Below are 16,596 nucleotides of genomic sequence, written 5' to 3' on the forward strand. Positions count from 1 at the left end.
AGAAAAGAAGGAATACCTTGTTTTTATCTGTGCCTCCAAGGGGTTTGGCACGACAGAAGTAACAAACATTTTCTTCCATGTAAGATGCAAAGCAGACAAAGAAAGTGATGCTGATTCTCCACTCCAGTTTGTGGTCAGCGCTGGCACAGACCGAGTTGGCATCAGTGGCTTTGATCTGTAGACAAGAAATACTATACAGGCAATGACAGTATCTTTTCCCTTTCAGACAGTTCTGTTTTCTGTGGGGCAATAATCTGCAGTTTTCCCTAATTCCCAGTGTTCAGAAGGCATTTATCTTTCTTCTGGGGAGGACTGGTGCAGAATAAGGGACTTCCTCCCCCCACGTCAGTACGCTGCTCGCAGAAAGAATCCCATCATGACCATGGGACAGCTTGTCTCCAGGACTGTGCAGGCAAGGAAAGGGCTTTCCCCTCTTCTGCATGCAACTTGCACAGCAAAGGGAAGTTGCAAAGTTTGCAACTTTCCCTGCGTCTTCAACATCAGATTTTCCCGGGTCTGTACGCTCTCTCTTTTTTTTTTCCCAACCTCCTTCCATCTCTTGTTACCATGGAGAATGAAATGCCTGTTCCATTCAAGTTGTCGGCTGAATAGGTTTTGAGGTTGATGGATGGTGAGAATCTCTTATCCCTCCTTCTCCAAACACCGCCCCTGCCTGGTTCTTGACATTTCACTTGCCAGAGACTGGCAATCAGCGAGTGGGAGCTGAAAAGGAGGCTGGCAGTGTCCTGCTGAGATGCTCTTTCAGTTCCGTGGATGAAATCAGCAGCCGTGAGAAGGTCTAAAGGACTTCGGTGCAGAGCCTTGTCCTCAAGCTGACTGAGGCATGAATGCTCACTTGAGTACATGCTCTTGCTTCCCCAAAGCACCCAGGGAAAGAAGGATTCATGTACGAGACTTACTGCTGCTTATGACTGTGTTTCAATGGGTGATGTAACCTCTGCAATGTAAAGGGAAAGGTAAGAAATGAATGAATACAACATATGCTCCGGCATAACCTGTTCCTTGTATATACTTCTTTTAGCCTTCATCTTCGTGCCACGTCACAGCAGAAGTGGAATTTTTGCTGCAGCCTGACCTGCCTGGTTTCCTGGCTGCTATGCTGAAGTTAGCAGGGGACACTGTGTTTAGTGGGGTTCCAAGAGTTGCTGTGTGCACCAACTGCCTACGTGCAGTATCAGTAGTGCAGTGTCAAAACAGCTTTCTGAGTAAGGTATTTTGGAATAACAGATATGTGTAACTGTGATATTGACAGGCCCCAAGTTGAAATGTGATACTGCTGAAGTGCAATGAATGTAGCTACAAAGCAGAAAAATCAAAACAATAGAACTGTAAAGTTACACAGAAAATATTTCTTTGTTGTGATTTATTTTAATGCAAGATAACTATAGTTTTAGTGTGCACGAGGAGAATTTTCAGCTTATGCTGAAAGGCTTAAGCTTGTCCATTTTAAAGCAGGGGTTGTTTTGACTGATAACCACCTAATAGTGGTGATTTGGGAGAAGTGAATACCTGACATTGTTCAATATGTGTGTGGATTTTGCTTCTGGAAGTAACAGTTAGTAAACATTATGACTTTAGAATTTAAATTCTGACATTTTTTCCAACTAGAAGCATTCCATGAACATAGACCTGTTGAAAGAGGAGAAAATATTTTTGTGAGCTTTCTGTTAAAACCTGTTGTGTCAGAACTGTACCAGCGCAGGAAATAATACTGTTGATATGTTTTAGTGTGTGGCATTTCAATTCGTTTGAGATCTTAGGTGGAAATTTGTCCTGGTGCTTTTCAACAGCTGTGCTTGATAAGTGACTGTGAACTTTCTTTCAATACATCTTTTCAGCACCTTGCATAAATAAATATTTCCACACCTTCCACATATTCCTAAACCTGCTAACCAAATACATCTTTCCACACTACCACCAACAGTTTTTGCATCTGTCTTAGGCCCTCAAGGGTTCACTTGCCATTTAATGCTTTATGTCCTGTTTGTTGTTGGATTGTTGTCTCCCTGCTGGAGTTTTCCTACTGTGCAATTGCTCTTTCTGTTGTGCAAGCCACTTCCAAAATGCTAGTATGTTAACTGTTTGGCCACTGGTGTGTTAAAAGGGAATTTTTAATTCCTGCATTGGAAAGGCATTTGTGTATGTCAGTACATCCAAAATAAATATATGCCTATGAAATATGTCTGAATATACCATCCAATTCCTTAGGTAGTGCACTGTAGAGACTGTAGTAGTGTTTTTGCCCCCAGAGCTTGGGATTCCGAGGAGGGATGCACGCACAGAGGATTCAATTGCCTGTGACTTTCAGTTGTACAAGACAATATGTGATAACATGCAGGACTTTGATTTCCTGGTTTGAACTTGGTTGGCTGGGGTACTGTAGGAAAAAATAGATTTTCAAAAATACACCACTCTGAAGCAGCTTCTTTTTACCATAAATACATCACACATGTCAGATGGAGTTGAGAGAAAGTGATACAGGGAGGAAAAGAGGGGGGAAGTCCATTGGGACACAGTGTGATACTGTAGTTTGGGATTAGCTTCCTAATAGGCACTCAGCTTCATGTTACCATTTGTAAGGGATGGAGAAAGAGTAAACATCTGTTTTAACATGGTTATTTTGAGTGAGCAGCAACAGCATCAGCATCAAGGCTTGCCTGTGTGTTTCTGTTTATTCCATTAATCTGCTGGAGTTTTTTGATTTAGCTATTACCTTCTCTATGAAAAAAATGTACTCCTACCTGCTTATGAGTTTGCATGAGATAAAATCACAAGTCTTTCTCTCCCACTCTGTGAGGATTGTTATGCTAAAAATTTTCAGGGTTGTCAAAAATTTTTCTGGGTATTGATGACAGGTTTTAACTTCTGGAAAAAAAAATTTTCCAGTTTTTAACATGCATATATATATATAAATTCACCTTGCCCTCTGAAATGCCTCCTCTTCCCCTCACCAACATTGACCTTTACTTGATTGGGGTCTTTTGATTTTTATGTTTTCCCTGAGGAGAATGCCATTGACTTAATAAACTTATTGTTGTTATTAGGGCATATCTTGTAGCTTCTCTGCTTCATTCCATCTGGTCTTTAGTTAAATTATTCTTGGGAAAATTATTCATGTCCCACTAGGTTTAGAGCTGTTTGATTCCTTTTTCTCCTGCTCCTTTCTCATCTGAACAGTAGCCAGAGCTTGTCGTTTTTTTATCTTGCCCTAAAGCCTCATGGCTGCTATTTAGATTTTGGGGAACGATCCATCTCTAAATCTCTTTCTGCTTGCTAGATGTTTTATTTCACCTTTTCCTCAGTGATCAGCACATGGACTTCCGTTCAGAGCTTTCCCAGGCAGTGCAGCTTGGAACTGACCTCATTTGCTTCGGCTCCACTCCTGTCCCTGCTGCCTGGTGTCCCAGTCATTGAGGGCGGGCAAAGCTTTGTTCAGTGCAGCTGGGGAAAAAACCTGAGCGGAGCAGCAGACTGAAGCTGTCTGTCCATGGATTTACAAAGACGGGTCTTCACTGATCTGTACCTCACAAGTTACCTTTGTAAGCTTAAAATCCAGAAAATTAATTTTCGTTTAGCTTTTGCCAAGGCTTCCTGCCTGTTCTGATCAAGTGAATCTTTAAGCCCTTTATTACAGGCTGGTACATATGTGAAGAATGAGCATAGTGCTCTCTGGTAACTCATTCTCTTATCTCAAGTGTCATTTACTGGAATCTCTCTACCTTTTGCCTCCTGTAAAATGTAAACTGAATTACAGGCACGTAATTAAATCAACATAATAAGTGTGTGAGGAATGAGATGCTGTGGGAATTTTGATGGCCATATCCACAGTCAGAACATTAAAATGTCTATCATCAGGTATCTAAACTATTTTCTAGTGTATTGAGAGCACTGGTTGTATAAGAACAATTTCCAGCTGAGATGAAATGTGTTCTGTGCTAGGTCAGCACAAGAGGCGATCATTTTCCTCACCAGGCAGGGTGACTGCTTCATAAACCATGTGGCTGCTAGTTAAAAGACTCAGATGTGCAGTATTAGTGCTCATCAGGGAAGGAGAGATTTGAATAATTGCTGAATAGTTGTGAGGGTTTGACTAGAAAAAAAATGTGACAGTTTCAGGTACTGGTGCATTTGCTTTTGCATGTAATCCATGTCTGAATTGCTCTGTTGCATCTGACATACTTCATACTTAAAACTGCCTTGGTCAGTGTCTTGAGACTGATTTTCTGCCTGATTTTTTTTTTATGCCAAAGCATCATGCACATAGTATTGATGCTTGCATTATCTAAAGATGTAGAGCATTGACTTCTCAGGGCTGAGCTTTATTTTGTTTACTTTATGCAGAGCAACTGGAGTTCCTGTTGTCTTGCCATAACCCAAATTTGGAGCACAAAATCAAAATGAAAAACTGAAAAGCAAAATATAGCACAGGAGGCATGACAAAAAGTGGGATTAATCCCTTTAACGTAGATACTATTTTCTCTAACCTTGGATTTCTGAATAAGTGTTGATGTCAGTTTGCTGTCAAGACTCGGAATAGCAAAATGGTGTGGGATGGAGTCAAATTTGAGTGCAACATGAGAAATACCCCTCATGTTTGTGTGGATTTGCATAGTGTGTGTCTCAAGGCTAGCTACTGGCTCTTTCAGATTTGTTCGTGTGAAATCTTCTCCTTTAGTCTTGTTCCAGAGCTGTAGCACTGCTGCAGTACATCCCACTCCACCCAGTCTGGTTGTCTTTTGTTGGCTCTGTAGTGCTCTTCCCCAGCTGTGATACTGGATTTTTATTCTATCAGTAGAGCAAAAGGATAGAAGAGAAGCAGAGGAAGGGATATTTGAAACTAGTATTTGTTTTAAATAAAAGTTAACATTTTTCACAGCAGAGACACCATGGCAGAAGTAGGAGGGCACATTAGAGAGAGCTCTTCCAAGTGCTGTTGTGATTCAGTCTTGTTCAGGAGTTTGACTCCTAGAACATACTGGAAGTCAGAAAACATTAACTGGATTGGCAGAGGTGCTTGGCCCTACATTCAGATGAGAACCAACAAAATGCCATCAGCAGTTGCCATTGTGCCCTAACTTGGAAATTGTTTTTGACACTCTGCATTGGCAGTTGATCTTCACAGACAGTATGGATATTTTATAATCTTGAGCAAGATATGTTTTTTCTTGATTTATGGTGAAGGGATTTATACAGTAAAGAAGGTTGCTTCTAGTCTCATCTTCCCATTTCCATATTTTATCTAATAGTTGCTTCAGTTGTTTAAAGTATGTAGGTTTCTTGCTCTGGATCATGGATATGAAAAGATGCCAGGAGGATGAGGCCTTATCAGCTGTGACCTTAAACAAATGCACTCAGTTTGAGATATCTTTTATCTCTGTAGTATGAATGGCAAAGGTACTTTTTTATTTTCTGGTTTCAGGAGAGCCTGTAGACCTGTGTGGTCTGCAAGTGCTAGAAGTTCTATAGCAGAGATATTTTATGAAAAAAAGAAGCAAATTTTCTTCCGGTAGAAGTGTCAAGTTTTCTCCCCTTACATACTATATTGTCAAATTATGGAAAGGTGTCCAAAAGTAGGTGTGCATGAATACACTGCTTATCATAATGTAACCTCCTGTAACTTTTGCATGCATCCTGGCGAAAGGTCTGGATCACAAGTCTTAGGAGGAGTGACTGAGGGAGCTGAGGTTGTTTAGCCTGGAGAAAAAGAGGCTCAGGGGAGACCTCATCACTCTCTACAACTACCTGAAAGGAGGTTGCAGCAAGGTGGGTGTTGCTCTCTTTTCCCAAGTACCAAGCAATAGGACAAGAGGAAATGGCCTTCAGTTGTTTCCAGGGAGGTTTAGATTGGATATTAGGAAAAATTTCTTCTCTGAAAGGATTGTCAAGCGTGGGAACAGGCTGCCCCGGGGAAGTAGTGGAATCACTGTCTGTGGAAGTGTTTAAAAGATGCATGGATGTGGCACTTAGGGACATGTTTAGTGTGGACCTGACAGCATTAGGTGCGGTGATAGGAAGTTGGACTCAATGATCTTAAAGGTCTTTTCCAGCCTAAATGATTCTGTGATTCTAGTATTGACTTGCATTTACCCCTGAGGGTTAGGAAGGTATTGTTTTGTTCTTGAGCTGTGGTAATCTACAGAGAATAAATTAACCCAATTTATTAGCTGTAAAGTCTGTTGCCATTATCCTTCAAGACTGAAGTATTTGTTTCCTGTACCTGGTTTTGCAACATTCTTTGTGCAGGGTTGTATGTAATGTTGTGTTGGGGAAGACATCTTTGCTCCTCTGGATGTGCACTGGTTTTATCCTTTCCTCTGGAATACTGTGGTCTTCCTAGTCCTTGTTTTAGCCTTTCTGCTTAACAGGTACAATAATGTGTACCAGACTGAGCAGTGGCATATGGCTGAGCCTCCTCTTTCTTTCAGGAGCTTATGACCAGAGGCACGTCAAAGTAATACTCTTATTAACCTAGGGAGAAGGAGGAAAACAAAACACTGTGGCTGGAAAAGGGAAGACCAGTATGCTTAACTAAATGTTTTTTTAATCTTTTTTATTTTGTTTGCAGCTTTGGATGATTTCTAGTCAGTTCAGGTATTCCTGTTCCTGGCTGAAGGAACCACTAAAATCAGCACTACTTTAGTTCAATTTCCTAAAAACTGCATTAGTTAGGTACTGAAGTGAATCAGACACCCTGGCCAGAGAGTGTCTGCAGAAAATATTACTGCCTTATGCTGTCAGGTGTATAGACTACTTCTGTTTCCCCAGGTTCATGGTGTTTTCACTCAGTCAGTACAGCACAGCTCTTTCTGAGACTGCATTTACTTCCTGACATAAGGAAGAATTGATACAAAGGATAGTTTTGCCCTGAGTAGCCTGGTAGACAGAGAAACAGGGAGATAATTCATATTTTGTCAGTCTTTGGTTCAGTATGTTGATGAAACTTGTAAGAAACAAATCTTTGGCGACCTGGGACATTAATCTATTTGTTCATTATTATAATATAATATTTATGCTTTCTTGATTGTGTTACTTTTGAAATGCCATAAAGTACAACTAATCAAGCTGAATAGTAGCTCTTCAGGTTTTCAGGCCTGTATGCTCTTTGAAATTAACTTTTTTCCTGTTGGTATTGGCAGTGAGTTATAAAAGCATTAGAATCTGTGCTGGGTATCCAGCCAATAGCACTGCATAATAGTATTACAGTGAAGTATATCAGCATTCCCAGGCAACTATCAGCAAGACAAGAGGGCATGATCTCAAGTTGTGCCAGGGGAGGTTTAGGTTAGATATTAGAAAGAATTTCTTTACAGAGAGGGTGGTCAGACATTGGAATGGGCTGCCCAGGGAAGTAGTGGATTCTCCGTCCCTGGAGGTTTTTAAAAAGAGACTGGATGTGGCACTCAGTGCCATGGCCTGGTAACCACAGCGGTAGTGGATCAAGGGTTGGACTTGATGATCTCAAAGGTCCCTTCCAACCCAGCTGATTCTATGATTTACATGTATTTACAGATGAAAAGACTGAGATACAGATTGAAAATTAAGAGTTGACTTGTCTGGATCTTGGGCATAGTGTCCTGGGTGGAAAAGGATGTAATGTCCTCATACATGGTGCAGCTATTAGTATATTAGGTCTAAGGTTATTCTGGGCTATTCTTTTTAACTTTTCTGTTTTGTCCAATATGCTCTTCAAAGATCGACTTTTTGCAGCACGATTATTCAAGGAGTGGGAATATGAAGATGAAGCAGTAACCTTCTTCAGAGTGCACCTGTAGTTATTTTTGGCACTAGCTTGCTGTACTTTCAAAAGCAGAATGGTTCATTTTGCTTCAAATGATTTTATCCTCCAGAGCTCAGTGGGATGATTGTGCACAAGACGAGGAGCTGTCACAAGTTCTGTCCTATGGGTAGCTTTGATGTTAGGAGCTGGAGCAAACTCTGTATTGTCAGAACAATAGATTTGTTTTCTCATCATCACCTTCTGGGAACACTGGTAATAAGAGATTATGACTTGTTGTCTCCCAGGTATTCCCTCAAACAGGCACCCCTGCTAGCTCCTTGTCAGCTACTCTGCTGGGCTCTCTCTGGCACCAGACAGCACACATCTTCCAGCCCTTTGGCAAGGGCCCACTTCATGTTTCTGTGTGCCTCTCCAGTTAATAAAGTTGTTTTGAAAGGGGGAATTTAGAAAGGAAGAGTGGTCAGACTTTCTGGGTTTGGTTTCTTTGTGTCTAATGTGACTACCTGTTTCCAGGCCAGGGCTAGCCACTGAAATGTCAAACAGAAGTGTTGCATCACCTCAGACAGGTATTGTAGAGCTCACTGTGATTCAGTCGCTGCAGTTTTAAGCAGGACAGGGGTATCTGTGTTAAATTTCAAAGCTTTATGTTAAACCTGATGTCATTTTTCAGCAGGGACAGACTCTTTGATCTTCTTGGTACCATGCCCCAGGAGAGTTACAGGGAGAATAACATCTGTGCTTGCCGTGTAAGACAGTTTCAGGAGTCAGGTGGGGCTTTTATGCAGTGTCTCTGAATGGCACAGAGGGCCCTGCGTCTTCCTGCAAGAGGCATTACAGGATGGCACTAACTACTGACATTGCTACATGTTGGGCCATGGGGCTCCATCACTTTCCATTGACTTTTGAATACTTCTGAGATCCAGAGCACTCCAGAAAAGTTAGAAGGCATATTGGTTGTGAGTGAGGGAAAGTCAGTAGTCAGTCAAACCCTGAGCTTGGTAGGGGGTCATAGATGACTGAAGAGGTTGAATCGTGGCTTTAGTGAATAGATATGGAATGGATCATCTGCCTTGGAGAGTATCTTGGAGATCCTCCAGCCTCAACCTTCCTACAGAATTGTACAGAGGAAGGAAGTATGATTTCCCCTGACTATATCTCTCTTTGTTTCTGTACTCCTTCCTTTTTGTTTACAATTATTCTTTAAAGAAATAACATAAAAACCACTTACAATTTTCATAATTAAAAAAAAACCCAAACCACGAAAGGGAGGGTTTGGGAGTCTCATTCATCACCTTTTGTCACCAGACTTGATTTGACATCTGAGACTACAGAGAAACTTTGGCAAGTGCAATGATTTCCCGTGTGGGGGTAATAAGAGAGAAAAAAGCTGTCAGTTGAAAACAGCAGGAGCTGCATTAGCAAATATAAATTAAACAGATGGCTAAGATACTGCAGCTGTCACATAGAAGCTCCAGGAAGATTTTTAGCTTAGAGCTGCAGGAGGCTATTTTAAAAGGAAAGATGAAAACAACAACAAAGCAAACTTCAGTGTGACGAAAGAGACAATAGAACCATTCAGATTATTATATAAAACTTTATCCAGGATTGGTTTTGGTTGGTTTTCTTTTTAAATTGACGTTTTTGTATTTTAGGACTCTAAAATTAAGTTAGGATCAGCTATTATTAGATCATGTTACAGATTTTGGTATTGTGGGTTTGGCTGCTGGTTTAGAAGTACTCTTCTGTACAAGACAGAGACTCTGACACGTGCTCTGGAAAGTGGGGAGAAGTGTAACACACATATCATCCTATTTTGATCTTCAACTGTTTGGTTTACAACTATTTCAAGAAAAACTTCTTATGAAAGAATTGTTTATAAATAAAATGTTTGTGGAAAAGCAGTGTGAAAAGTTAACTTTTGGTGAAGGAAGCACCTGCATTTTAGTGAGTGTCTTGCACGTTCAGTCTTAAGGTAATGGTTTTCAGACTCATTTTCAGCAGAAAAGTGAATATTCTTTTCCTATGTGAAAGAAGCGATAAAATGGCATCCAAATTTGTTTGTTAAGTTAAAATATGGACATATGCTAAAATGAGGACGAATTGGAATTTCTGTGCTGTTTCTCAGCGCAAAAAGGCTGTTAATTTTCTAAATGATGTGTCTGAAAGGTTTTTTTCTCGATTGGGGCTGATGGTTTGTCACAGATTACTTGTGCGTAAGCAGAGACTGTTATGCTGCCTTTATAGTTAGGTGATGAAGATGTGAATTATGAAATAGGTGCTACTGTATTTGAAGCCTGTGTTTTACATTCAAAGAAATAGTGTGCACAAATGGATTCCTAGGCAGGCTGATTGATTACCCAGAGTTCTGCTTTTTGTGTTTGTTTTTTTTACTGCAAAAAAATTAATGTATTTGTGGTTGATCTTTTAAATTATACTTAACATACAAGAACTTCTGGATATTGATAGTACTTCAGCCCTTTGTGCAAAATCAGTGTGTCTTAATTCTGCATATTGTTTCCCAACTTGTGATATTCCTTTACAATGGCTATCTATACAATAGGTGCAGTTAGATTTAATTCTAAACTTCTCCTATATAGATGATTTGAGAGCTACAAAACCTACAGAAAATTAAATCTTATTTTTCCTCTGTATTTATCTTTCCTCCCATTATACCCATACAGTTGAAGTACACAAGCCCCAGTGAACCTCTGTTCTGTTAGAACTAGGGAGTTCATCATTGAGATGTAAATGCTCTTTACTGGCTAAATCTTTAACCTGTCCTAGACCTTTCCCTGTTCTTAGTGGTTCAGGAAACAAATCATGAAGGACACTGAAGGTCAAAAGCAACAGCTTGAACTTTTTTATGTGAGCTTGCTGAAAACGTGTAGCCTCAGTCTTCCCATATTGTTCAGGGTGTTCAGCTGCCTCAGTAGACATGAGCTCCTCATCATTTAACTGCATTTCTTTTGTAGTTGTGGCTTCGTGCTTCAGTGTAGAAAAGAACAGCTGATCATGTTGAATAACTGTTGTTTCTACCCTTTAAATTTCATTTCTACCCCTGCAGAAACTTTGCAGGACTTATAAATTCCAGGAAACTAAGAGGAAAAATGCCTCAACCCGTGTGTATTTCTTTTCCTCCATTTTGCTTAAGAGAAACAAAGTTGGCCTTGAAGTGTACTTCAACTTTAGAATTATAAGTGTGGAATATCTTTGTCAGTGACGAAGAAATGTTTTAGAGTAGGTGATCTTACACTGGGAAGCCTGACCTCAGCCTCCACGTTCTTAGACTTTTGCTCCAAATGCTTTAGCTAAACTTCACTTCCAGGATGTACACAGCAAGGGAGCAGCAAGGACTCAGGGCATACAGAAAGATTACACACTGAAACCTGTAAGTTCCCTGTGAGCTCTCTTCCTGGGAACTCACGAAGGGACCAGTCAGTGTGATCAGAGGCTCAAGAGAGGGAAGGAGCTAAAACGGAGAAGTGGGTGGATTGGGAATAAACAGGGGCAAGATATCCTTGCCTTGAAAGGTGATTAACTTTACATTTTCCTGCTGAAGATCCCAAAGGCAACAATGAACTTTTCCAGCTGGAAGTGTAGTTACTGTCTAATGGCCATGTTCTCTCCTCGATCTTCATGCAAATCTTCTAGTGATACCAATAAGGGATGTTGTGGAGGGTGTAGGGCTGTGTGGTTGCTATGCTGTAGACAAAGCAAATTGAGTGGTGTCTGGCCTATGGCACCAAAACTGGTGGGGAAAATGTCTTCATAGTTCTTGAAATAAGTCTGTGACATAATTTTCATGTTGTATGAAGTGTTAATATCAAACTCCCATTGATTAGGAACAGCTGCTTACATGCAAAATGTATGATAGTGGAAAAAGGAAACATGATCCAGCTTTTCTTTGAATGCTGGTGCTTCTTTATCTGGAAGCAAGAGAGCCCAGCCTTTTGATGTTGTAGCTTTGGTGTATAGCTTAGCCAATCTGCAAAAAGATTTCATGTCTTTTGGCTATTTATTTGAACATTGGTCTTTTTAAGCCTAGTCCAGAATGTAGAGCCTATTTTTTTATATCATTGCTTTTCTTGTGCTATATAGGCATCTACGTCAGTGACTGAGAGAACAGGTGGAAATTATAAGTTGCTGCTTACTATGATGCTTTTCATTTCAGAGGTCACACAGATAAATCATAGGTGTAACAAAACAGCACATCAGGTAGTCCTGGCATATGGGCTGTGTATTCTACAGTGCTACGTCAGTAAATTGTAGGTTACTAATTAATTTATGGTAGTTAGTTTTTTTCTAATTTGTCTCAATAGCAGAGAAGATTGAGATGGTTAGTTTTGCTTTCAAGTCATTTTAGCTTTACTTTTAAGTGGAAAGCAACTGAATACACCTGCTTGAATTTTGGTAATGAAGCTATCTTTAATATGGAAAATAAATTTTCCAGATTGTTAACTATGGCAATTCCTGTCTTTGCGTTTTGATCTCCATTCCAAATTCAAGCCTATCTGATCCAAATCAGTTTGTGGGATAATATTTAGCCAGTTTGTAACCCACGACAGTTTTGAAACGTGACTGCCAAAGTCTTACACTACAGTGCATCGCTTTGGAGCTATTGAGTGTTGGAAAACTGTGTGCTACTGCACATGGATACAGAGCAACACCCTTCTGAGATAAATACAGGTGTCTACCAGAAGAAAGCCTTCCAGTGATGTGAACCAGATGAGTTTTCCTTTCACTGTGTAAGCAAGCCCTTAGGTGGTTTTGCTGCAGGCTTCTACCAAGTTTTGGAAATGTTGAAAGGCAAAATGCAAATACACTACTGGTAGCTGCAGGCTGCCACCCCAGGCAGCTCAGAATAAGGTTAAACACCACTAGAAAAATGACGAGTAGTCATTTGGAAACCTGGAATGATGGCGTCTCTCCACCTTTGTTAGGAGACAAATAACAATTGGATATTTGATGTTATTTCCAACTTGAGTGAGAAAACTGGGGTCCTGAATAGAAAATAATAATAATAATAGCACAGTTAAACAGGACTGTTGCATGAACTAGTTTCTTATAGCACAGTGTTTTGTTCTTTGCAGCTGTGTAAGTAGTTTCAAGACATTCATTCTAGTGCTGTTAATACTCTGTTCTTTTCTTTTTGGCAGAATATATCTGACCAAGGCTTTATCTTTATTTCTTTGACTTCTTGCTTCTAAAAGGGAAAACAACCCCAACACCCTCCATTGTGTTCTATAAAATAGTAAAATCAAATGCATTTGCTGCTAACGGGGTGTCTTTACAGAAGACTCTGCTTCCAGCTTGTTCACATGTATAAATGAACAGAGAGGCTTGGTATTGTGAAAGTAGTAAATGCACACCCTTCATTTGCAGTCTCCAAAATACGTTGGTCAGAGCTACCCCTCAAGAGTTTTCCAGCATAACTGTTTTGTTAAGATTGTGCAGAAATCACCCTTCGTACCATATTCTCACCAAGATTCAGTTAGATATCACCAAAAATGTGCTTCTGCCAGTATAGCATGTTTTTTTCAGGGAGCTGGTATTAGCTGTTCTGACAAAATAACTTCTTTGCCTGTGTAAACCACATCTCTACTAAGCAGATTTGCTAGTATAGCTATTTTAGCAAAGCTCTTCTACTGTAGGAAAGACCTTATTGATAGTACTGTGAGGTTCCCACAGTAGATGAAAGGCACAATACAAAGGGCTTTATAAACATGAATTAAGCTTCACAACACCCTTGTGAAATAAATCATTCTTCTAACTTGCCAATGTCTAGCTCCTTTTAATATGAGATGTTTTGCAGGGACGAGAAGGAAGGGTAGAAGATTCAGAGTTGGGGGAGTAATGTCTGGTAGCATTGTAGTGTTGATAAACTACACAAATTTCTAACCTGTTGCAATCCCCTGCCATCTCTGATGTTTAAAATGTCCTAGAAAAATCAGTGGTTCAGAGTATCAAATTGCTTCTGGTTGCTGGTTTCACCTGATCCTTGATAGAATGAGGAGTTTGGGTGCTGACACTTGGAATTCCTTTCTTATTGAAAACCTGGAGCTGGCTTTTGTGTATGTGGTATTCTCATTAACACTGTTTTTAACTACAGTGTTCTCTCTGACTGATTTGCATTATGCTCTTTCAGCCTCATACTCTTTATGTAGTCGTTCAGAGTATGAACAGCTTACTCACTTAAGGGATCTCAAAAGGAATGGAGAAAGGAATAAAACTATATATTTATGCACAAGAATAATTTTAAACTCAAGTCACTGGAAAATGAGAGTAGTCTCACATTGAGTTCACCCATGTGGTCTTAATTCAGACATTTTTGTGTGTTAATTATTATGTAGTCTTTAATTACATTATCACATTCTATTTGTTTCATTTCTTAGGGAACAAGAAACAGAACAACTCTATTGGGGATGTAGGTTAATTTTCTTCTCTACCATTCATCAACATTGCTTTTGAATTCAGCTGTAAACCTTTAGATCAGGCCCAGGCGTTCCTGCAGTTCTCTGTTAAACACCATGCCCTGGATTTCGTATTGATACATCTCTCAAGAATTTAAGCAGAATTTATTCACTTCCCAGTTCTGGGCCTTCAGGTGGTGGTAACTGTTTTCACAAACAAGGTATCTTTCCTCACTAAGTGTAGCAAGGAACTCAGTTTTGAAAAGTTATCCCAGATCTCCTGCAATCTGGGTAATGTTGGAGGCATCTGACAGGGTTCCCTGTCCTAACCCTGCTTGCATGCTGGGAAGGTTCCGGTAACTGGTTGGCAGTGTGCCTGGTCCTCCAGGAGGTGCTTGATCTATTAGGAGTATTTCTGTGCTCTGTTTCCACAGCAACAGCACACTTTTCTTTTTTTTTTTTTTCCTCTCTCAAGACGACTGTTACCTTGAGAATTAGACTGTTGAAAAGCTTGGCCCTCTTGTCCCCTATCGAGATTTCAGTTTACACAGATCAAGAGTGGAAGGAGTAGAATGGGGAGAGTGTGACTCTTGGCAGAGACAGTGGAAGTAACTAGTCTTACTAATCGTGGGCTTTAGTGTTAATAGTATGATTGTTTTGAAAGTCACAGCTCTTTCTAAGCTCTGGAGATGAAAGGTCTGGGTCTGGGTTGTTCGGGACAATCATCATAGCCCTTTGCATGTGCTCTTGTAACCATTTAGGGCCCACACCCACTGTGTTCAGGTGCAGTATGAAACCAGGTGTGCATTCTTCTGTCCACCTGCTCACAGACACTTTACGTGTGCGTGTCATGTTAAAAAAGCTATTCTTCTGTCACAGCATTTGTGCTGGCATTTCAGGGAAGGGGTGAGTTAATGTTTAATTGCTCCACTGAAATAGGATGTAAACGCTGAGCTACCTCTTGGACACTGTACCTCCTGTAGACACTTCCCTTCAAACTGAAGTGCACGTGCCTGTCTCAACATCTGTTGCAGTGTGGAGGACTCAAAAGCTTTCAATTTTTGAAATATTTTCATTGAACAGACCCTTCTTGTTACTATTTAAAGGGTGAGAACAGAAGCATGTAGCTTGATACTGATCTCTTGCTGGGGTTACCTTTTTTCATCTGTAGTTAAGAAAGCAGTCTCCTCTTATATGGGTGTCTAATGCAAGCCTAAATACAATTGTTTTATTTTTTTCAACTGTGTATTTTGCCTCTTCCCCAGTATCCGGGTCCTAAGAACTAAGCTGTCATCTTTTCCTGCAGAGCATATAATTTGTGGTACTGAGCTGTTCCCTGTGATTTTTTTTTTTGGTCTCCTTTACTCCTCTACCCTTTCCTAGGAATTGCCTGTTCTAGGGAGCATTGTTGCAAGTGCTATTCTGCTTTTAAGACACACACTAACCCAATATGTCATGGAATAATTTAAAATTCCATTTAATTTAAAATTCAGACAAGTCAATTATATTCATGTCATTGGATTTGGGAATCTCCATTCCTTTAAGAGTGAATGTCTAAAGTAGTATCCGTCACTGTGTTATGCTTTTGCAGTAAAGACTTCTGCTCGGTGTCAGTGTGGTGCCTCTTTACCATCAGTATTTTAGTTCCTAGCATTTTTGAGTCAGGATGCCAGAAGTTTTATATTTTTCTCTGACAAACAGTAAGTGGATGTGTTGACTGGCAAAATGAACAGCTAATGTATGAAACCACAAGATCTAGGGTATCTTGGAAAGGCACATTGTTTATAGCTATCTTTACAGTTCTAAGGCCAGAAATGCACTTAGTCATATAATGCTTATCCATCTAAAATGTTAAAAGCTGCTCAGGATTAAGTGTCCAAATCAGAAATGTCGTATACGTAAGAAAGCCAGAAATTAATAAAAATACCTTTTATTACTTTCTCATTATAAGCACATATGGATGTACTTTTCTTGTTAAAAATCTTATATTTACTTCAAAGATAAAGAGCATTCCAGTACCGAACCTTTTTAAAATTGAAAATGAGTTTAAGATTTCAAGTCTTGTGTCGCTTCACTTCAACCCTTTCTGGTTGTATCTAGCTCTTTTTGACTGCACATTGAAGATAGTGTATATTTTAGTTTACTCTAGAGCTTGTTTATTAAAAGAGCAGAATAAAAGCTTCCATGTCTGCTTAACATTCAGTAATTTGCCATTAAGCTACTTGACACAAGTTAAAATTTATGTTAATACTGTCTTGATTAAACAGCACTCATTATCTCTCGCTCTGATTTGGCCAAATCAGTTTCCCAGCAAATGTCTCAATAAAGGAGCTCACTCTAACCTGAGATGCTGAGGCACATCCAAATTAAGTTGAATGTATTGCAGTGATGTTTCACACTTGCATAGCATCTTTGATTTCAAAGCAT

The 16,596-nt window shown here is 39.9% G+C and overlaps 1 protein-coding gene across 2 annotated transcripts in view; it reads left to right on the plus strand.

Annotated features, from left to right (window-relative positions):
• The first annotated feature begins 1,199 nt into the window (after nucleotides 1-1,199).
• Nucleotides 1,200-16,596, plus strand: part of NDST2 (N-deacetylase and N-sulfotransferase 2) — an 84,571-nt gene continuing 69,174 nt past the window's right edge. Inside the window, exon 1 of one of the 2 annotated variants that reach the window (XM_018069020.1) lies at nucleotides 1,200-1,231. The gene's annotated coding sequence lies outside the window, so the exon portion shown is untranslated. The remainder of the gene's footprint in view (nucleotides 1,232-16,596) is intronic. The other variant, XM_018069022.1, reaches the window with a different exon arrangement.

Source organism: Manacus vitellinus, unplaced genomic scaffold, assembly GCF_001715985.3.
Source record: "Manacus vitellinus isolate BGI_N305 unplaced genomic scaffold, ASM171598v3 scaffold_15_pilon, whole genome shotgun sequence".
Lineage (NCBI taxonomy): Eukaryota > Metazoa > Chordata > Aves > Passeriformes > Pipridae > Manacus > Manacus vitellinus.